This window comes from Scyliorhinus torazame, chromosome 7 (assembly GCF_047496885.1).
Source record: "Scyliorhinus torazame isolate Kashiwa2021f chromosome 7, sScyTor2.1, whole genome shotgun sequence".
Taxonomy (NCBI): domain Eukaryota; kingdom Metazoa; phylum Chordata; class Chondrichthyes; order Carcharhiniformes; family Scyliorhinidae; genus Scyliorhinus; species Scyliorhinus torazame.
In genome coordinates, this window is record NC_092713.1 from 187,214,756 (window position 1) to 187,237,534 (window position 22,779).

At 47.4% G+C, this 22,779-nt stretch overlaps 1 protein-coding gene across 1 annotated transcript in view; it reads right to left on the minus strand.

The window, feature by feature from the left end:
- The window catches only part of LOC140426743 (eukaryotic peptide chain release factor subunit 1), a 153,772-nt gene extending 151,053 nt beyond the window's left edge, over positions 1 to 2,719 (minus strand). The window contains exon 1 of the mRNA XM_072511877.1: positions 2,604 to 2,719. The gene's annotated coding sequence lies outside the window, so the exon portion shown is untranslated. The remainder of the gene's footprint in view (positions 1 to 2,603) is intronic.
- Between the last annotated feature and the right edge of the window lie 20,060 nt (positions 2,720 to 22,779).

Genomic DNA, 22,779 nt, shown 5'->3' on the forward strand with positions numbered 1-22,779 from the left:
TCAGATCTCCAGCATCCACAGCATTTTGCTTTTATTGTCTGCGTGGGTCTCACCCCCACAACCCAAAGATGTGCAGAGTAGGTGAATTGGCCACTCTAAATTGTCCCTTAATTGGAAAAAAAAGAATTGGGTACTCTAAATTTTATAAAAAAGCATTTTGCTTTTATATTATTACAAAAATAAACAATTTTTAAAAATAATTAAAGTGCCCAAGTCTTTTTTTTGCAATTAAGGGGCAATTTAGCATGGCCATTCACCTCACCTGCACATCTTTGGGTTGTGGGGGTGAGACCCACGCAAACATGGGGAGAATACGCAAACTCGACACAGACAGTGACCCGGGCTGGGATTGAACCTGGGTCCTCAGCGCTGTGAGGCAGCAATGCTGAACACTGCTCCACCGTAAATAAACAGGTTGGCCAAATACACTTTGATATTGATCAAGGAAGGGGACAGGACTGATGCTTCCTGAGGCTGAGCAACCTGAATTCTCTGCCCACAATGAAGAGGTGCCAGAGGTTGAATGACACATACAAAACTGCACTGTGACAGGAGAGGGGGGTGGAACATTGGAATGGGGACAAAATAAATGCTTTTTTTCAATCTCTTTGTCTTTTGTATCACTGTCAACACTCCACTGTTGTTGACAGCTCTAGAAATTGCTGAGGAGGGAACTGAGTCATGAAAGAATCTCAGTAAAAATTAATTACATGGGAATTACATTCTATTTTAGCATTTGTCCCTATGACGGCAAATAATCCTGGTCATGACAAATAAAAACAGATAATTCTGGAAACACTCAGCAGAACAGGCAGAACCTGTGGGGGAGAAACCAAGATAACATTTCAAGTCAATAACCTTTCCTAGGAATGGTTAAAGTTAGAGATGTAACAGGTTTAAAACAAGTGCAATGGAGAGGCAGGAAAGTGGGGGGGGGGGGGGGGGGGGGAGAGAAAGGAAAAATTGCAAGCTGTGTGATGGCATGTAAAATAGGAGCTAAAGAAGTGATAACAGGACAAGTAAACAAAAGATAAATCTTTTTTTAAATTTAGAGTGCCCAATTCTTTTTTTTCCAATTAAGGGGCAATTTTAGCATGGCCAATACACCTTCCCTGTACATCTTTTTGGGTTGTGGGGGTGAGACTCATGCAGACACGGGGATAATGTGCAAACTCCACACGGACAGTGACCCGGGGCCAGGATCGAACCCGGGTCCTCAGCGCCGTGAGGCAGGAGTGCTAACCACTGCCCAACAAAAGATAAATCTAGAGGAGGTATAAATGTTAAGAGCTAAATCATTACCAACAGCTGCTGTCTGAAAAAAAGAGGCAGTGCTTATGATTTGAACTTGTTGAATTCAACCTCGAGTCCAGAAGAATTAAAAGTGGGTAATGGAAGTATTGGAGGCTGGTCCTTGAGCTTACATTCAGCCCAATTGGAAAAGTGTAGGAGACCTAATTATTTTTATCTATGCTATTCCCATGTCCCTTCACCCCATTTCCTTTATTGATCTTTTTAATCCAAAGTTCAATGCTGACAGAACTAAACGGATGTGCTGGAGAAACAGGGTGGACATTGTATCAATACTAAAGTTGTCAGGGGATGCTCGAGCTAAGGTAGGGTATGGTACTGTGGCATTCATCCATCAGCTCTCTGCTCAACAATGTACACTAACTTCTGCTTTGGCAACACTTTGATGTTAAAATTCTCATTCTTTTCAAAACCCTCCGTCACCTCACCCTTCCTAGCCCTGTAACATTCTCCAGCCCAACACCTTTCCAAAATGTCTACCCTTCTCTACTTCTTCATGATTTGGGCTTTACAGGCCCAAAATTCCTTGTATAAATATTTCCACCTCTCTGTGCTCCTTCAGATGACGATTCAAACTTACCTCTTTGACCAGTTTTTGGTCATTTTATCCTAAAATCTGTTTATTGGTTCAGTGTCAATTCCTGTCTGGAATTACTGCTGTGAGCTTATTTGGACTTTTGTCCCATACTAAAGGCACAATTCAAATACAAGTTGTTGTTGTGTTAATGGACTAGTTGTCCAGAAAAATATGAATTCAAACCCCATCATGGCATTTGGAAGAATTTGAGTTTGGTTCAGAAAATCAGGAAATCAAGAACTGATAACCGAATGTGACAAGGGATTTCAGAGCCAGATGGGCTGAAATCGTGTTATGGGTTGAGGTGAGTGAAGTTTCCTATGGAATGGGTATACGTTCAGCAGCTCAGACACACAGAAATAATGCTGAGGTTGTAAACAGTCACGGTCAACAGAGAACCTTCCATTCAGGCGCTAGGGGTATTGGCTTGCAGTCAGATTCAACCACCCTGACTAATGTCTCTCCCTCCTACTCCAAGGTGCTGAAGGCAGAAGTAGTGACTCAACTGAGATCAGTTAACCAAGCAGGAAACTGAACAGTGGCTTCCTATTATCAGTGTTGCATCAGGTGACCTGACCCCTCCCCCTTTACTGAGTGAAGGAGCTCACTTCCTGTCCTTAAATCATCACCTCACAGTAGCTGTTGTGATGTCATCACTCCACAATATCCCCAGTTCATCCATGAGTGACACAACATGTTTCCCTGTGGTACTCACCTTCCCAAAATTCTTTACTTCGTCACTTTGAAAATCGCTTATCAATTGAAGTTCAACTTTGCTGGGTATCAAAGCAGTTAGCAGTGAGCTAGTTTAACTTGCTGTTCCAGTAGACTTTGTGTTCAGTCAATTCACAGCTAACCCCCTTCAAACATAAAAGTGGAACATCACAGAATGGTGTTGTCATTGATGATGTTTGTTGCTCTTCACTGCCCTCCCTTATATTCATAACAGTGATGGGGACATCCTGGTGCATGCCAGTGTAAGATGTCAGTGTAAACTGTGACAGATTGTGATATCATCTCCACAGAATAATACTGTCAGATGATTGGCAGGAGGAGTTTATTAAGAGGGAATTGCATACCTGTTCAGAAACGTAAGTCAATTAGAAAAGTGATAGCAAATCCTACCTCATTGGTTCAACATCTTCATGTATTACTACCACGACAGCCATAACAATTTGCATTTTATATGTTGTCAGTATTGGATAAGAATGTCCTGAGACATTTCACAAGCGCACAAAATTGGACAGTCAAGTGAAGAAGGAACAATTGGGACAGGTGACCAAAAGCTTGGTCAAAAAGATGAGATTATAAGAAGAGAGTGATACAGAGAGGGTCATGGAGGGAAACGACAGAGGTGATGTGGTCTGGGCAGCTCAAAGCGTGGCTGCTGATGGTAGGGCACATGGATGGTGAGGGTTGCACATGAGTTTAAGGTCAAGAGGGTTGACCTGATGTTTGGACAGCATTGGAATTGTCAAGTCTGGAAGTTAAATAGGCATCAAACGGGCTGAGTTAGGGCTAGGGCAGATGTTGTTATAGAAGTGGAAGTAGGTAGTCTTTGTGATGGAGAGGTTATGGGGTCCGAGTTCAAATCATACTGAATAGAATGCAAGACAAGTTGGTACCAATTGTACATCAATTCCAGAGTCAATCATCTATCTCGTTCAGGGATGAAATAATTGGATGTATCTCACTTTGGGATACCCAAAAGAAGGACCTATGTAAGTGTCAGCATTCATTCAATGGTAATATCACATCTCTAGGTCAGAAGGCTTAAGGCCCACTATGAAGACATGAGCACATGATCCAGACTCACACTTCCAGCTGAGAGGGTGGCATAGTGGCAATGTCACTGGATTATTAATCCAGGTGCCCAAGGTAACGCTCTGGGGTTCAAATCCCACCATGGCAGCTGGTGGAATTTAAATTGAAAGCTAGTCTCAATAATGGTGACAATGAAACTATCACTTGATTGTCATAAAAACCCAACTGGATTATTTATGCCCTTTCGGCAAGGAAATCTGCTGTCCTTACCTGGTCTGGCCTACATGGGACTCCAGACCCACAACAATGTGGTTGATTCTTAAATGCTCTCTGAATAGCCTTATAAGTCACTCAGTTCAAGGGCAATTAGGGATGGACAACAAACACAGGCTTTTCCAGGAACACTCACATCCTATGAAATAATTTTTTTTTTTAAATGCAGTACAAGGGAGCACTATTAGAAGTAAGTCTTTGAGACATTAGACCAAGAGTCCTGTTTGCACACCCCAGGGTTCTATTCAAAAAGGAACATTCTCCTAGTTCCTGGTGCCAATATATATCCTCACCCAACACCACGAACAACAGATCATTAGGTCATTCATCTCATTGATGTTTTGTGGGACCTTTCTGTTTGTGCAAATTGGCTGCCACATTTCCTTCCATTTCAAGTGATACCTACACTTCAAAAAAACTTCATCAGCTGTGAAGAATTTTCGGAATTCCTGAGGAAATTAAAATTAAAGATTTATCTTTGAAACAGGGTTTTTAAATATCAATGATAGCATGTAAGTTTAATGAATTCTGTAATCTTGTCACATTGGAAGATTGTTTTGTCCATATTTTCCCGCAGAGAAACTCTGGGAAAGACTTATTTGTTTGAAGTGTTTGTATTTAGAAACAAAGTGAATTAGCAAAGTTTAAAAGAAAGATCAGAGGTTGCAGGCATTTGTAACATGGGTCTGAATTTTCAGGATGTCCCCAGTCAGAAGGAAGCTTCTGAGGTAGGTGCTCTCCCCCTCCCCCAGGCCCACCCACCACCCCACCTTCCTACCCGAGATCAACCTTTGTTTATTTTGGGTTTTCCCCCTGATCTATCAAGCACCAATCTAAAAATCGAAGCGGGGTGAGAAAAGGCCCTAAGTGGCCATTTGAGGACCTGACTTGGGTGAGGGCCAGCTTCCCATCGATGGTCCTGCTTCCACCAGTGTAAAATTTCAGGATCCTGGAGTGAATCCTGTCCATCCAATTTTACATTCTTGCATTGGGTGGCATGGCCAAAGACTTGCTCAGTAGCTCTTCTGGTCAATCTTTGTTGAGGAAGAGAGTCTATGAACCAAGTCGCAGCTTCCTGTGGGAACAGGAAACAACAACTCATTTATATAGCGCATTAATGAATTGTTCCAAGGTGCTTCACCATTATAAAGTAAAGTTTGACACTGAGTCGCAGAAGGAGATTTTAGATCAGATAAAGGAAGCTTGGTCTTAAAGGAGAAAACAAGCCAGAGAGGCAGAGAGGTTGTATTCCTGAGCTTCGGGCCTATGGCTGAATACAGCCACCAATGGCGGAGTAATTAAATTTGGAAATGCACAAGAGCCCAGAATTAGACGGATAAGAGGGTTGGTGGGCTGGTGGACGTTAGAGAGATTGGGAGTGGCAAAGCAATGGACAGATTTAAAAACAAGAATGAGGGGCGGGATTCTCCGATCCCCCGCCGGGTCGGAGAATTGCCGGGGGCTGGCGTGAATCCCGCCCCCGCCGTGTCCCGAAGTCTCCGCCACCAGAGATTCGGTGGGGGCGGGAATCGTGCCGCGCCGGTCGGCGGGGGCGGGAATCGCACCGCACCGGTCGGTGGGCCCACCCCCGCCGATTCTCCGGCCAGCGATGGGCCGAAGTCCCGCTGCTGGAATGCCTGTCCCGCCAGCGAGGATTAAACCACCTTTTGAACGGCGGGACAATGCGGCACGGAGAGGCTCCGGGGTCCTGGGGGGAGCGAGGGGTGATCTGGCCCCGGGGGGTGCCCCCACGGTGGCCTGGCCCGCGATCGGGGCCCACCGATCCGCGGGCGGGCCTGTGTCATGGGGGCACTCTTTTTCTTCCGCCTTCGCCATGGTCTTCACTATGGCAGAGGCGAAAGAGACCCCGTCCCCTGCGCATGCGCGGGGTTGACGTCAGCAGCCGCTGACGCTCCCGCGCATGCGCGACCCGCGTCGCCCGGCGAAGACCTTTCGGCCCCGGCTGGCGTGGCGCCAAAGGCCTTTCCCGCCAGCTGGTAGAGCGGAAACCGCTCCAGTGCAGGCCTAGCCCCTCAAGGTGAGGGCTTGGCCCCTAAAAGTCCGGAGTGGTTCCCGCCACTCCATTACCCCGGAACCCCCCGCCCCGCCGGGTAGGGGGGAATCCTGCCCGAGGTCTTTAAAATCAAGACATGGCTTGACTGGGAGCCAATGTAGGTCAGCGGGTACAAACATGAAAGTCATGAACAAAGCCTCAAATGTGAACTGTCAGATTTAATTAAAGAGATCAAAGGCTGAAAGCAGTGAACAGAAAGGATAATACCAGAGAGAGGAGCTAAAGTTATCTTTAAGTTCAGAACCCACGGAAGTGGGGTACAGTAGCGTGTTCATTATTTGTACAACATCAGACAGAGATAAGATTTAACAGTTGAATTAAATGAACCTTTATCTCTGCCAGCTCCACAGCCCTCTGAGATCTCTGCACTCCTCAAATTCTGGCCTCTTGCACGTTCCTGATTTCCATCACTCCACTTGACTGCTGTGCCTTTAGTTGTCAAGGTTTTAAACTGTCGAATTCCCTCCCTAATTTCTGGGATGGTGTGTCCTATGAGGAGAGATTGAGGAGACTGGGCCTCTGGAATTAGAAGAATGAAATGTGACCCGATTGAAACTTATAAAATTCTTAAAGGGGTCGATGCAGAAAGGATATTTCCCTTGGCTGGGGAGTGAGTCTAGATCCAGGGGACACAGTCTCAGTTTAAGGGGCTTAAGCCATTTCGGACTGAGCATGTGCGGACACGCGCCAGCCCAGCCGCCAGAGCAGCGCGCAGCACTCCGGCACCATGCTGGCCCCCTGATGACCGCTGAATTGCTGGGCCAGGAGGCCCATTGATGCCGGCATACACCACTCCGGTGTTTACGCCGGCGTCAGAACAAGCAGTGACATGGAGCCCAGTTTAAAATGATTCCAGATCCTCAAAGTGGCTATCACCAGGCTCAAAGAGAATCTTGCAGGGGAAAATAGGAGTGGGGCAGTGATATACCCTCAATCATGACACGAAAGAGTGTACTCGTAAAACGAAGGCTGTTTAACTCCCCTGTTTAAGAAAAATACAGAGTCCGTCGGGGGTGAAATGGGATTACATGTCCATTCTCTTTGGAGGCTTGATCGTCCTTGTCGACCTTCTCAGCTCGGGCGGGGGTGCGGCAGACACGGACATCTTCGATGAGCACGGTGGTCGGAGCTTTTGTGTGGTGCGGGGTAGTGGGTTGGGGAGTAGGGAGGGTAGCTGGGGGTGGCGGTTGGGGTGTAGGGAGGGTAGCTGGGGGTGGCGGTGACATCGCTGGCATGGAGGAAGGAGGAGGAGGCGCGAGGGGGGCGCGGTTGGTTGCGACCGATGGTGTGGGGGTGCAAGGGGGAACATTGGCGAGGGGGGAGCTTCAGTAGGGGAACCAGCGGGTGCCAGATCCGCAGGGAAAACGTATCTTGCCGTCCGAGTGCGCGACGTAGGCATACTGGGGGTTTGCATGTAGCAGCTGGACCGTCTCGACCAGAGGGTCCGTCTTATGGCTCCTCACATGCCTCCGGAGAAGGACAGGTTCGGGAGTCGTCAGCCAAGATGGAAGTGAGACCCCGGAGGTGGACTTCCTGGGGAAGACAAACAAGCGATTGTGAGGGGTCTCGTTCATGGCCGTGCAGAGGAGCGACCTGATGGAGTGGAGCGCGTCGGGTTTGACCTCCTGCCAGCGGGAGATTGGGAGACGTCTCGACCATAGGGCCAAAAGAACAGCCTTCCAAACTATCGCGTTCTCCCTCTCCACCTGCCTGTTTCCCCACGGGTTGTAGCTGGTCATTCTGCTTGAGGCGATGCCCTTGCTGAGCAGGTACTGACGCAGCTCATTGCTCATGAACGATGTACCCCGGTCGCTGTGGATATAAGTGGGGAAACCGAACAGGGTGAAGGTGCTGTGCAGTGCCTTTATAACGGTGGCCGAGGTCATGTCGGGGCAGGGGACAGCGAATGGGAAGTGGGAGAACTCGTCGATGACGGTTAAAATATAGGTATTGCGGTTGGTGGACAGGAGGGGCCCTTTGAAGTCCATGCTTAGCCACTCAAAGGGCCCAGAGGCCTTTACCAGGCGAGCCTTGCCTGGTCGATAGAAGTGCGTTTGCACTCCGCGCAGATTTGGCAAGCCTTGGTCATGGCCCTGACCTCCTCGGTGGAGTAAAGTCGGTTGCGGGACTTAAGAAAATGGGCGAGCCGGGTGACCCCTGGGTGACAGAGGTCATTATGGATAGCCCGCAGGCGATCCTCCTGCGCGTTGGCGCACGTGCCGCGGGACAGGGCATCTGGGGGCTCGTTGAGCTCCCCTGGACGATACTTAATATCGTACGTGTAGGTGGAGAGCTTGATTCTCCACCTCAAGATCTTGTCATTTTTATCTTGCCCTGCTGCGTGTTATCGAACATGAAGGTGACCGACCGTTGGTCAGTGACGAGGGTGAACCTCCTACCGGCTAGGTAGTGCCTCCAGTGCCGCATGGCCTCCACAATAGCTTACGCCTCCTTCTCGACTGCAGAATGCCGGATCTCGTTGGCGTTGAGTGTTCGGGAAAAGAATGCTACTGGTCAGGGGCAGATCTACTATGAAACTAATGAAGCTTAAGCTTCAGGGCCCCTAATCCCGGAGGGGCCCCAGAAGCGACTTTAGTCCACATTGCTTAAAAATTTTGGGTCTACTGTATGAGAAGGCGTTTAAAAAAAATAAAATGTTAATAATATAGTGTAATTCAATACAAAATAATAGTTGAAATAAAAATTAAAAGGTTATTAAAGAATCATGTAGGCTAGCCGTAAACGAAAAAACGTTCAAATTAAGGATGTTTCATTCTAAATATAAGAATACATTGACCTCGAAAACTGGCCCATAACAGTTGATAATGATTTCACACAGAATTGTTGAATGCAAGACAAAATAAAAAAACAGATGATGTATATACCGAATCAAGCAGGGTTTACAAGCAGCAAAACAGAAGTTTCTCAAACAAATATTTTGAAAAAAGATTGAAAAATGGCCAGACTGTGATGAGATCCTGGTTAGTTTACTCAAAGAGCAAAGGCTGTATATACTGTTTTGTTTTCAAACTCTTTTCTAAATGCCAACCATCACTTACAACAGGTGGATTTTCTGACTGGATGAATGTACTCCGAACTCTGGAGAATCATGAAGACAGCATTGAAGCAGCCGGCCGCCTTTTCCACTTCCTTAGGGTCCCCTTCGGCGTTACTAATGGGGTCTCCGTCTTCTAGAGGACGATGGACCAAATGGTGGACCAGTAGGAGCTGCGGGCTATTTCTCCTATTATGCCCAGTGGGTCCCCAAATACACGGACAAAGCCCGCCCACTCATAAAGACCACTATTTTTCCCCTCACGGCTGAGGCCCAGTCGGCCTTCAGCCGTATCAAGGCCGACCTCATCAAGGCCGCTATGCACGCGGTGGACAAAACCATCCCTTTTCAGGTCGAGAGCGATGCGTCAGACATTGCCCTGGCTGCTACCCTCAACCAGGCAGGCAGGCCAGTAGCAGTGGCAGACCTACATTTTTGGGGTCCTGAAGCTTGAACTGTTATGGGGGCTTCGCAACCAGCAACGAAGTAACCACTGTTATCTTCTTCAATGGGGTTGTTCCACGACAGATCACCACAAATTTAAAAAAAATTTAACCACTACATCTCAGATTTTGATTAAAATTGCTGTACTGGATTGTCTCACATGTCAAAGTCACTGGTGTGAATAAAAATTTCCTAAGACTTATAGTTTTTGAGTTATGGGGGGGATGAAAATTAGGGAAATGTTATATACATGCATGATGCATCATATGACAAAACTGTACGTTTTGTTGCTGGAAAAAACAGAAAAAAGAGTATTTTGTAAAATGTGCTTCATGTAGTATGTATTCTCATAGGTGTCTAAAATAAAAGATTATATTGACTGTGGTCTTTTCTCTGTTTTATTTCATCATTCTGAGTCGGAGTCACAAAATGGCCACCCCCGTCGGTCGCATGTGTCAGGTTTAGAAGATTGCTGCCACCAAGATGGCTGCCCCCATGACACGCACGAGGCCGATGACGCGTCAGAAAGGGGTGTGTCCGGCCGGCGCGCAGCCGCGTTGCGGAGCCTGTGGGCCTGTGAGCTCGATTTTCGGGCCTGTTGGGCTTTTTGTTTCTGGGCCTTGGGCCTGGTCAGGCAGACCCGCGCGAAATGCCCCTTCTTTCCGCAGTCGCTACAGGTCGCAGAACGGTCTGGGCAGCGCTGTCGTGGATGCTGGCCCTGCCCACAGAGAAAGCACGGAGTGCCCCTGATCTGGACGGGTCGCCGCTCGGCGCATGCCCGTGGCGTGGCCGAGTCTGGGGAAGGCCGAGAGGGGCTTGCAGGGTCCGCAGGATACGTGCCGAGGTTCTGGTAAGCCACCTCCAGAGAGGTGGCGAGTGTTACCGTTTCCTGCAGATCTTTCGCCCCGTTTTCCAGGAGTCGCTACCTAATATAGTTTGATCGGATTCCAGACACATAGGCGTTGCTGATGTGTAGGTTCATGTGGACCTCCGCGGTCACATCTTGATGGTTACAGTTTCTAGCGAGCATGGTGAGCTTTTCCAAGTACTCATCCAGCAATTCCCCTGAGCGCTGCCGGCGAGTAGGGAGCAGATGCCATGCATGTACCTCATTGATGGGTTTTACGAAACGCTTCCTCAGAATCTCGATCGCCGCACTGTAGTCGGTCGCCTTCTTGATCAGGCCGGAGATTCTGTGGCTCACCCGGGCGTGGAGTAGGTGCAGTTTGCGAGGCTCGGCAACGGGGACTGCCGAGGAGTTCAAGTAGGCCTCAAAACACCGAAGCCAAAAATCTATTTGACTTCCGGCGTACGTGCGTCCAGGTCGAAATTTTCTGGCTTCAGACCGTTATCCATCCTGTCGGAATCTGTTTATTAAATTGATATATCCTCAATCATGACACGAGAGCATGTACTCGTAAAACAAAGGCTTTAATAAACAGAGAACTTCGCCAGCCAGAGAGATGAGTACTCACTGAGCGCCGAGCACATGACGTCTCACCTTATATCCGGCCCCTGGGAGGTGGAGCCAGAGGCGGAGTCCCCCAGGGTTCCAAACCCGGTCTTAAAGGGACATTACATGCATGATCTTAAAGACACATTACCCATTCATCACAGGCAGTAACCAAGGCCCTCACTCGACTCTATGCACAAACCCTCCTCCATCCACCACCATATAGAATCCAGCTCCCTGAAGTACCCGCTCATCATATCAATATTTGCCACCCAATAGTAACATAACAGAGTCTGTAGTGCACCCCCCCAGAAATCCCTTTGCAGAACATCCTATAAACCAGAGTGGTACTACCAGCCCAAACAAAAGTAGGTATCAATTTATTAATCCTGCAAAAGAAAGCCTTTCAAAGAAAGACTGGGAGACACTAGAACAAAAACAAAAACCTTTGAGAATATTCATCACCAACTGTACCTTTCCCGCTGAGGTCAAAGCGGCCTTCATCATTCACTCTTGCCCAGATTCAGCTTGTACCCTGAAAAGGAACCAAACTTCCTGGGCAACTTCATTATCTCCCCTACATTGGAGAGTGGGTTTGTGATATATAGTAGCAAATCATCCGCATACAAGGACACTCTATGCTTCCTCCCCCACGCTCTATCCCCCTCCATCTGGTAGACGACCTCAACGCAATGGCCAGTGGCTTGATTGCTAAGGCAAACAAAAGCGGAGTCAATGGACGCCACTGCCTTGTACCCTGTTCTGTTGAAAATAACCTGAGCTCAGGGCATTAGTGTGCACGCTTGCAGTGGGGCCCTGTACAAAAGCCTAATCCATGATATAAATTTTGACGCAAAGCCAAATTGCCCAAGGATCTCAGAGAGGTACCCCCACTCAACCCTATCAAATGCTTTCTCTGCGTCCATCGAATTAATCACCTCTGGCTCGGTCCCTAAGGAGGGCAACAATGCAACATTTAACAATCTCCGAATGTTGGCTGACAACTGTCGGCCCTTAACAAATCCTGTCTGCTCCTCAGAAATCACCCCAGATAGGCAGGACTCCAAATGCATTGCCAACACTTTAGCCAACAACTTAGCACCAGCGATTAACAGCGAAATAGGTCTGTATAACCCACATTCCGTGGGATCCTTCTCTCCTGCTCCACCTCCGGGAAGGTCAGTCCATCCAAAAATTGCATCATTGATAAATGCTCCTCCGGGGGCTCTGACTTATACAGCCCCGGTAGAAGGCCTCAAATATCTCATTAACCTTCTCTGGACCAGAAACCAACCCGTCGCCCGGGACGTTGACCTGCACTATCTCCCGGTAGGCATCCTGCCGCCTCAGCTGGTGAGCTAACAGACAGCTGGCCTTCTCCCTATATTCATAAAAGGACCTCCTTGAGCATCACGGCTGGCTCACAGCCTTACCCATTGACAGCAACTCAAAATCCATTTGCAGTTCCTTTCTGTTCGCCAATAATTCCGGTGTCGAGGCGATCGGGTACTGCCGGTCCACCTTGAGAATGGAGTCCACCAGCCTCTGCCTCTCCACCTTTCCAAATTTATCCCTATGCGCCTATGAGATTAAGATAGCAGTGCTAACCACTGTGCCACCATGGCGCCCTAAAACGCATTTTGTTTGGTGTGATTTCCTGTCTGAATATACCCTGGAATTCTGTATTCTTAAGTTACAAGATCATTACTTTAACAATGGACCTTTGGAGAATGATGCATGAAAACACACAGATTAATTGATTAATTTTTAAAAATCAAATCTTTATTAATGTCACAAGTAGGCTTACATTAACACTGCAATGAAGTTACTGTGAAAAGCCCCTAGTCACCACATCCGGCACCTGTTCAGGTACACAAAGAGAGAATTCAGAATGTCCAATTCACCTAACAGCACGTCTTTCGGGACTTGAGGGAGGAAACAGGAGCACCCGGAGGAAACCCACGCAGACACAGGGAGAACATGCAGACTCCGCACACAGTGACCCAAGCCGGGAATCGAATCTGGGATCCTGGAGCTGTGAAACAACAGTGCTAACCACTGTGCTACCGTGTAATGTGAATGATTTAGCATTTTCTGTATCTCATTATGTAATATTCGGTGTGTATTCAATGTATTTAATCTTATTCATGGAGTGGTGTGAGTACACAAGCCTTAATTCAACCTTGTGGCCCACTGAGATGAAGGAAGGCTAGTCATGTGGCCTACTCACTAGCCTAGGTTGCCCATCATTGTTCTAGGTGATAGAGGTTTGGAAGATACTGTTCAAGGAACCTTGGTGAGGTGCTGCAGTGCATCTTGTAGATCATGGATACTGCTACCACAGTGTGTTGGTGGTGGAGTGATTGAATGTTTAAGGTGGTCGATGGGGTGAAAATCAAGCGAGCTACTTTGTCCTGGATGAACATAGAACAGTACAGCACAGTACAGGCCCTTAGGCCCTCGATGTTGTGCCGACCATTTATCCTAATCTAAGATTAACCTAACCTATGGTGTTGAGCTTCTTGAGTGTTGTTGGAGCTGCACTCATCCAGTGGATGAGGATGTGAGATTATGCACCTGTGGCTTTTTCTGTTTGAACAAAGAGAGGTTTAATGTGCTCACACAAAAGCAAAATACTGTGGATGCTGCAAATTGGAAATAAAAACCAATCCTCAGCAGTCTGGTAGTTTCTAATGTTGCAGGTCTGTGACCTTTCATCAGAACTGAAGTTCTTGCTGTCCTGACTCCCAGCATATCTCAAAGGGTTTTCAATGGGAGATATTATTGCCATTGGTCAGTCAATGGTGCAAAACTAGTCAGATACCTTGTGATCCTATTTAGTAACATAAGAAGTCAGTGTTGAGAAGCAGTGCAAAAATGTTTTGCAGTTTTGACATTTCTGAATGCCATCTTTGTACTTATCATAATGAGACAGTTTTAACAAAGCAGAGCACATTTGCCAGTTTAATTTGAAGTAAATTGACCCATTGGTTTACATCCTGAGACTCGGCGTGATAGTGTATATTCAATCCACATGCCAAAGTCAAAGACATCACCTAGTGGACTGTGATATATAATCTAACAAACCAAATTATAGTGGTTGAGGTACCCTCAATAATGATGCTTAGAGATTAAACTGTAAAGAAGGCTTTATTAGGCTAATAACTATGCTACAGATTTGGACGAGAGCTGACTGCTATACAGACCATGAGGCAGGCCTTTATGTATGGCTCCCAGATGGGCGGAGCCAGAGGCGGAGTCCCCAGGGTTCCAAGCCTGGTCTTAAAGGGGACATCACCTTACATGATGATAAGTCAGTAACCGTTCATCACATTCACCCCCTGTTTAAAAAGGAGTCCGGCGGGGGTGAAGTGCCATCATAGGTCCATCCGTCTCGGCGGCCGGATCGTCCTCCTCGATCTCCTCAGTTCGGGCGGTGGTGCGGCGGGCACGGACGTCCCGGTTGAGGGCACATCCGGGAGCACAGCGGTTGGAGCTTCGGTCCGGGTCGGGGCAGAGGAACTAGGCAGGTCCGGGGGTAGCGGAGCCGGCGCCGGCGGGGTGTGGAGCTCACCAACGGGTGGTAGGGCCGGAAGGGGGTGTGTTGTAGGGGGCGACGGGTCCTGCAGGGGAGCGGCGCGGGAAGGGGCGTCTGTGGTGGAGGATCCAGCGGGCGCCAGATCCCGGAGGGAAACCGTATCTTGCCTGCCGTCGGAGTACTCCACGTAGGCGTAACTGGGGTTGGCGTGGAGCAGTCGGACCTTTTCAACTAGGGGGTCCGTTTTATGGCTCCTCGCGTGCCTCCGGAGAAGAACAGGTCCCGGAGCCGTCAGCCAAGGTGGAAGCGAGACCCCGGAGGTAGACTTCCTGGGGAAGAGAAACAATCGCTCATGAGGGGTCTCATTTGTGGCCGTGCAGAGGAGTGACCTAATGGAGTGTAGGGCATCGGGTAGGACCTCCTGCCAGCGGGTGGTTGATGCTGGCCCTGCCCGCAGAAGTAGCAAGGTGTGCCCCCATGGTGAGCGGGTCGCCGCGTGGCGCAGGCCTGTAATACGGGCGAGTCTGAGGAAGTCCGGGGGGGGCAGGCAGAGTCCGCGGGGTACGTACCCAAGTTATGTCGGGCCACCTCCAGCGAGGAGGCGAGCGTTAGCGTCTCCTGGAGGTCTTTTGCCCCGTTTTCGAGCAGTCGCTGCCAGATGTAGGTCGAGCGGATGCCGGACACGAAAGAATCTCTGATGTGCAGGTTCATATGGACTTCCCCTGTCACATCCTGATGGTCACAGTCCCTGGCCAGCGCGATGAGTTTCTCAACAAACTCGTCGAGCGATTCCCCCGAGCGCTGCCGGCAGGTAGAGAGCAGATGCCGGGCGTGCACCTCATTGACGGGTTTGACAAACCGCTTGCGGGGCAACTCAATCGCTTCCTCATAAATCGTCGCCTTTTCGAGCGTGGCGGAGATTCTGTGACTCACCCGGGCGTGGAGTAGACGCAGCTTGCGTGGCCCCAGGATGGGAGTCTCTGCGGAGTCCAGGTAGGCCTCGCAGCACCGCAGCCAGTATTTAAAAATTTCCTTTGCCTCCGGCGTTCGTGCTTCCAGATTGAGCTTCTCTGGTTTTAGGCCTGCGTCCATCCTGAATCTAGTTTAGCCTAATAAATTGAGGTACCCTCAATAATGATGCTTAGAGATTAAACTGTAAAGAAGGCTTTATTAGGCTAATAACTATGCTACAGATTTGGACGAGAGCTGACTGCTATACAGTCCATGAGGCAGGCCTTTATGTATGGCTCCCAGATGGGCGGAGCCAGAGGCGGAGTCCCCAGGGTTCCAAGCCTGGTCTTAAAGGGGACATCACCTTACATGATGATAAGGCAGTAACCGTTCATCACAGTGGTGAAGATTTCCGATTCAACTGTTGGGCTCATCATATATACCAGATCATGAACTGACAGAAACGTGTGGTTCACTGGCGAATGTGAGCTTACAACAGTGACTGGTAATATTCCAAAAATATTTGTTATTAAAACCCAAAATCATAACAGTGGCCAATGATATAAACCTTCCATGTAGATTTCAAAACATGTAATCCATTTCATATAGGAGCAGAATTAGACCATTCCACCCATCGAGTCTGCTCCGCCATTTAATCCTGGCTCATAGTTTCTCATCCCCATTCTCCTGCCTTCTCCCCATAACCACTGATCCCCTTATTAATCCAGAACCTATCTATCTCTGTCTTAAAGACACTCAGTGATTTGGCCTCCACAGCCTTCTGCGGCAATGAGTTCCACAGATTCACCACCCTCTGGCTGAAGAAATTCTTCCTCATCTCAGTTTTAAAGGATCATCCCTTCAGTCTGAGGCTATGCCATCGGGTTCTAGTTTCTCCTACTAGTGGAAACATCCTCTCCATATTCACTCTATCCAGGCCCCTCAGTATTCTGTAAGTTTCAATGAGATTCCTCCCTCACCTTTCTAAATTCTGAGTACAGAGCCAGAGTCGTCAACCGCTCCTCATATGACAAGCCCTTCATTTCCAGGATCATTGTTGTGCACCTTCTCTGGACCCTCTCCAAGGCCAGCACATCCTTCCTTAGAAAAGGGCCCCAAAACTGCTCACAATATTCCAAATGGTATCTGACCAAAGCCTTATATAACCTCAGAAGTACATCCCTGGTCTTGTATTCTCGCTCTTTCAAAATGAATGCTAACATTGCATTTGCCTTCCTAACTGCCAACTGAACCTGCATGTTAACCTGAAGAGAATCCTGACCAGGACTCCTAAATCCCTTTGTGTTTCAGATTTACAAAGCCTTTTCCCATTTAGAAAATAGTCAGGGGCAGCACAGTGGCGCAGTGGTTAGCACTGCTGCCTCACAGCACCGAGGACCCGGGTTCGATCCCGGCCCCATGTGGAGTTTGCACATTCTCCCCATGTCTGCGAGGGTCTCTTCCCCACAACCCAAAAAGATGTCAGGGTAGTTGAACTAGCCACGCTAATTTGCCCCTTAATTGGAAAAAAAGAATTGGGTACTTTAAATTTAAAAAAAAGAAAATAGTCTTTGCCTCTATTCTTCCTCCCAAAATGCATAACCTCACACTTTTCCACATTATATTCCATCTGCCACTTCTTTGCCCACTCTCTTAGTCTGTCCAAGTCCTTCTGTAGCCTTCCCGCTTCCTCAACACTACCTGCCCTCCACATATCTTTGTATCATCTGCAAACTTAGCAACAATGTCCTCAGTTCCTTCTTCCAGATCATTAATGCATATCAGAAATGATGTGGAGATGCCGGTGTTGGACTGGGGTGGGCACAGTAAGAAGTCTTACAACATCAGGTTAAAGTCCAACAGGTTTGTTTCAAATCACTAGCTTTTGGAGCGCAGCTCCTTCCTCAGGTAAATCTGACGAAGGAGCTGCGCTCCGAAAGCTAGTGATTCTAAACAAACCTCTTGGACTTTAACCTGGTGTTTTAAGACTTCTTACTATATCACAAATAGTTGTGGTGCCAACATTGACCCCTGCAAGCACCAAGAGTCATCGGCTCCCATCCTGAAAAAGACCCCTTTATCCCCACTCTCTGCCTTCTGCCACTCAGCCAATCCCCTATCCATGCCAGTACCTTGCCCCTAACACCATGGGTTTGTATCTTATTTAGCAACCTCCTGTATGGCACCTTGTCAAAGGCCTTCTGGAAATCCAAGTAGATCACTTCCACTCATTCTCCTCTGTCTAACTTCCTTGTTACCTCCTCAAAGAATTCTAACAGATTTGTCAGGCATGACATCCCGTTAACAAAGCCGTGCTGACTCAGTCCTATTTTATCATGCACTTCCAAGTACTCCGCGATCTCATCTTTAATAATGGTCTATAATTTCTTACCAACGAACAAAGTCAGGCTAACCGGTCTATAATTTCCCGCTTTCTACCTCCCTCCCTTCTTAAACTGGGAGGTTACATTAGCCATTTCCCAGTGTTCTGGAACCATCCCGGACTCCAGTGATTCCTGAAAGATTACCACCAATGCCTCCACAATCTCCTCAGCTATCTCCTTCAGAATCCTGGAGTGTAGTCCATCCGGTTTTGGGTGATTTATCTAGCTTCAGACCTTTCAACTTCCCCAGCATCTTTTCCTTAATGATGGCTATTACACTCACCTCTGCCCCCTGACTCAAATTCTGGTACTCCACTGGTGCCTTCCACTGTGAAGATTGATGCAAAATACCTATTCAGTTCCTCTGCCATTTCTTTGTTCCCCATTACTACTTCTCCAGTCTCATTTTCCAGTGGTCCAATGTCCATTCTTGCCTCTCTCTAGCTTTTTATATATCAAAGATACTTTTGCAATCTTCTTCTATAATACGAGCCTGCTTACACTCATATTTCATCTTCTCCCCCCTTATTGCTTTTTTAGTTGTCTTCTGGTTGCTTTTTAAGGCCTCCCAATCCTCTGGCTTCCCACTAATCCTTGCCACCTTGTATGCTTTTTATTTTGCTTTTATGCTGTCCCTAACTCCCCTTGTCAGCCATGGTCGCCTCGTCCTCCCTTTATGCATGCTTCCTCCTCCTTGGGATGAATTTCTGTTGTGCCTGCCAAATAACCCCCAAAACACCTGCCATTGCTGTTCCATGATCTTCCCTGCTAGGTTCCCCTGCCAATCAACTCTGGCCAGCTTCTCCCTCATGTCTTTTTAGTTACCTTTACTCAATTGTAAAACTGTTATATCTGATTCCAGCTTCTTCCTCTCAAACTACAGGGCAAATTCATATTGTGGTCACTTCATTCTAAGGGTTCCTTCACCTTAAGTTCCTGAATCAAGTCTGCCTCATTACTCATCACCAAATCCAGAATTGCCTGTTCCCTAGTGGTTTCTACCACAAGCTGCTCCAAAAAATCATCCTATAGACATTCCACTAATTCCTTTTCTTGGGATCTGCTAACAACCTGATTTTCCCAGCCCACCTGCATGTTGATGTTCCATGATTTTTGTAATGTTGCCTTTCTTAAATGCCTTTTCTATTTCCTGATTTATTTTCTTCCCCACATTCTGACTACTGCTAGGGGGCCAGTACATAACTCCCTTCAGGGTTTTTTTCCTTTGCGATTCCTCAGCTCTATCCACACAGATTCTTCGCCTTCCAGCCCTAAATCACTTCTTGCTATTTATTTAATTTAATTTCTTACTAGCAAGGCAACCCTGCCCCCTCTGCCCATCTGCCTTTCCTTTCGATAGGACACATATGCTTGCTATTTAGATATCAGTCCTCATTCCCTTGCATCCACATGTCTGTGACGTCCACAATATTGTACCGGCCAATTTCAATGAGTGCTACAAGCTCATTTACCTTGTTTCATATACTGTGTGCATTTAGATACAGCACCCTCAGTCTTGCTTTGACCGCCCCCCTTCTCATAGTTAGATTCCTTTTTAAAAATAAATTTAGAGTACCCAATTATTATTTTTTTCCAATTAAGGGGCAATTTAGCGTGGCCAACCCACCTAACCTGCACATCTTTGGGTTGTGGGGGTGAAACCCACACAGACATGGGGAGAATGTGTAAATCCACAAGGACAGTGACCCAGAGCTGGGACTTGAACCACTGTCCTCAGCGCCGCTTGGTTAGATTCCTGCCACTTTTCATACTCTCTGTTCCATTACTTGTTCGGGAAACTTAATTAACATCTCCTCGCCCCCTTTAACGAGTTTAAAGTCCTCATCATTAACCTGCATTCCTACCTTTCCCTTTAACTTTGATTTTCTAATTTTCCATACAACTGAACTCTTCCCCCACTATTTAATTTAAAGCCAGGTCTACAGCTTTAGTTATGTGATTCACCAGGATTCTGGTCCCAGCATGATTCAGGTGATGACCGTCCCATCGGAACAGCTCCCTCCTTCCTCAGTACTTATGCCAATGTCCTATGAATTCAAACTAATTTTCTCCCACACCAACCTTTGAGTCACGCAGTTACCTCTTTACTCTTATTGACCCTGTGCCAATTAGCTTATGGCTCAGGTAATAATCCAGAACCATTTTGGTTCTACTTTTTAATTTCACAGAATCTATAGTGCAGAAGGAGGCCATTTGGCCCATCGAATCTGCACCGGCCCTTGGAAAGAGCGCCCTACTTAAGCCCACGCCTCCACCATATTCCTTCAGCAGAACCTCTATCCTTGTTTTTCTTATGTTGTTGATACCTAAGTGGACCACGCCAACTGGATTTTTACCCTCCCACTCCATGTTCCTCTGCAGCCTGGATGAGATATCCCAAACCCGATTCTCGATCCTGATCACAGAGAACAGTATCTATGCCCCTAACTATACTATCCCCAATTACGACATTTCTCTTCTCTTTCTCTCTCCCCAACTTGTACCATGGTGCTGTGGTCAGTTCACTCATCCTCCCCACAGTCCTAGCTCTCATCCACACAGGGTTCCAAAATCTCAAACCCGTTGGGGACAAGGACAAGGGCTGAGGTTCCTGCAATCCTACATCCAGGGTCCCTCTACCTTCCTCACTCATAGTCACACCCTCCTGTCCCTGACCACTGGCCGAATTCAAGGTAGTTAATCAAAGGGGTGTGGCTGCCTCCTGAAACACTGCAGACAGGTAACGCTCCCCCTCCCTGATATGTCGCAGCGTCCAAAGCTCATCAAGCAACCAACACTTGCTACAGATGTGGTCACTAGGAACCACAACGGGGTCCACCAGCTCCCACATCATGCAGGTACAACACATCGCCGGGCCCTGCAACTCATTTTTGGAGATCCTTCTTAAACCCCTTCTAATATGGTGCCATTACTCTCTTCTGTTACATATTGAACAATTTTATAAAGTATATGGGTGCAGCTCCAATAACGCTGAGAAACCTCAACACCATCCAGGACGAAACAGCCCGCTTGGTTGCTACCCCCTCCACAAGCATTCACTCCCTCCACCACTGACGTACATGAGCAGCAGTGTGTACCATCTACAAGATACACTGCAGGAACTCACCAAGGCTCCTTCGACAACACTTTCCAAACCCATGACCGCTACCATCGAGAAGGACAGGGGAAACAGACACATGGGATCACCATCACCTTGAAGTTCTCCTCCAAGTCACTTACCATCCTGTCTTGGAAATACATCACCGAACCTTCACTGTTGCTGGGACAAAATCCTGAAATACCCTCCGTTACAGCACTGTGGTGTACCTACACCACAGGGAATGCAGTGGGTCAAGAAGGCGGCATTGGTGACACAGTGGTTAGCACTGCTGCCACATGGTGCCGAGGACCCGGGTTCGATCCCGGCCCTGGGTCACTGTCCGTGTGGAGTTTGCACATTCTCCCCATGTCTGCGTGGGCCTCACTCCCATGACCCCAAAATTTTCAGGATAGATAGATTGGCCACGCTAAATTGCCCCTTAATTGGTAAAAAAAAGAATTGGGCACTTTAAATTTTTAAAAATGAAGGCGGCTGACCACCACTTTCTCTTAGCACAGGGCTAAATCGCTGGCTTTGAAAGCAGACCAAGGCAGGCCAGCAGCACGGTTCAATTCCCGTGCCAGCCTCCCCGAACAGGCGCCGGAATGTGGCGACTAGGGGCTTTTCACAGTAACTTCATTTGAAGCCTACTTGTGACAATAAACAATTTTCATTTCATTTCATTTCAAAGGCAATTATGGATGGACAATAAATGCTGGTCTAGCCAGTGATGCTCAGATTCTGGACATTAAAAAAATGTACAAAGCAGGTAATTTTCAAATAACTATTATGATAAGTGTTGAATGGTGCGTTGTTCGTTTACACAGAACAGAATAGCCAAGATTCAGTTCATTTTATGTGCTTTCATTTATGTTAATACACTGCTTGTACAGAACTTGAGTATTGTTTAAAAAATATATTTTGTTGAAGCTTTGCTTCTTACACTCATGAGGAAAATTTGCAAAAATAACAGTGTCAGGGGAAACAGTAATTTTATACTGAATGAGAAGAGTGCTGATCGGTTGGCAAATGGACTTGTAGAGGCATCAACATGGAGAGATATATAGTTATTCTATCCACAAATATTGGTATTCTTGTGATTATCCTGGCATACTGTCCATGTACATTGTCTCGTGCACACTCTCCATATACATTGTGTTGTGTACACTGACATATTGTCCATGTATATTATGCTGTACACATGGTCTATTCACATTGTGCTGTACACACTGACCATGTTCATTGTACTGTACACACTGAAACACTGTTCACGTACATTGTGCTGTACACACTGTCCATGCACATTGTGCTCTACACTGACATATGCGCATGGTCCATGCGCATGATGCTGTATACACTGACACTGTCCATGTACCTTGTGCTGTACACACTGACATACGTCCATGCATATTGTGGTGTACACACGGACACTGTGCTGTACACACTGTCCATATACAGTGTGCTTCACTGACATACAGTCCATGCACATTGTGCTGTACACATTGACACATTGTGCTGTGCACACTGATATACTGTCCATGTACATTGTGCTGGACACACTGTCACACGTGCAGTGTGCTTTGCTGATATACTGTTCATGCACATTGTGCTGTACGCACTGTCTATGCACACTGTGCTGTACACACTGACATGATGTCCATGTACATTGTACTGTACACACTGACCATGACCACAGTACTGTACAGACTGTCACACTGTCCATGTACTGTGTGCTTCACTAACATACTATCCATGCACATTGTGCAGTACGCACTGTCTATGCACTGTGCTGTACACACTGACATAATGTACATTGTACTGTATACACTGACATTCTGTCCATGTACATGGTGCT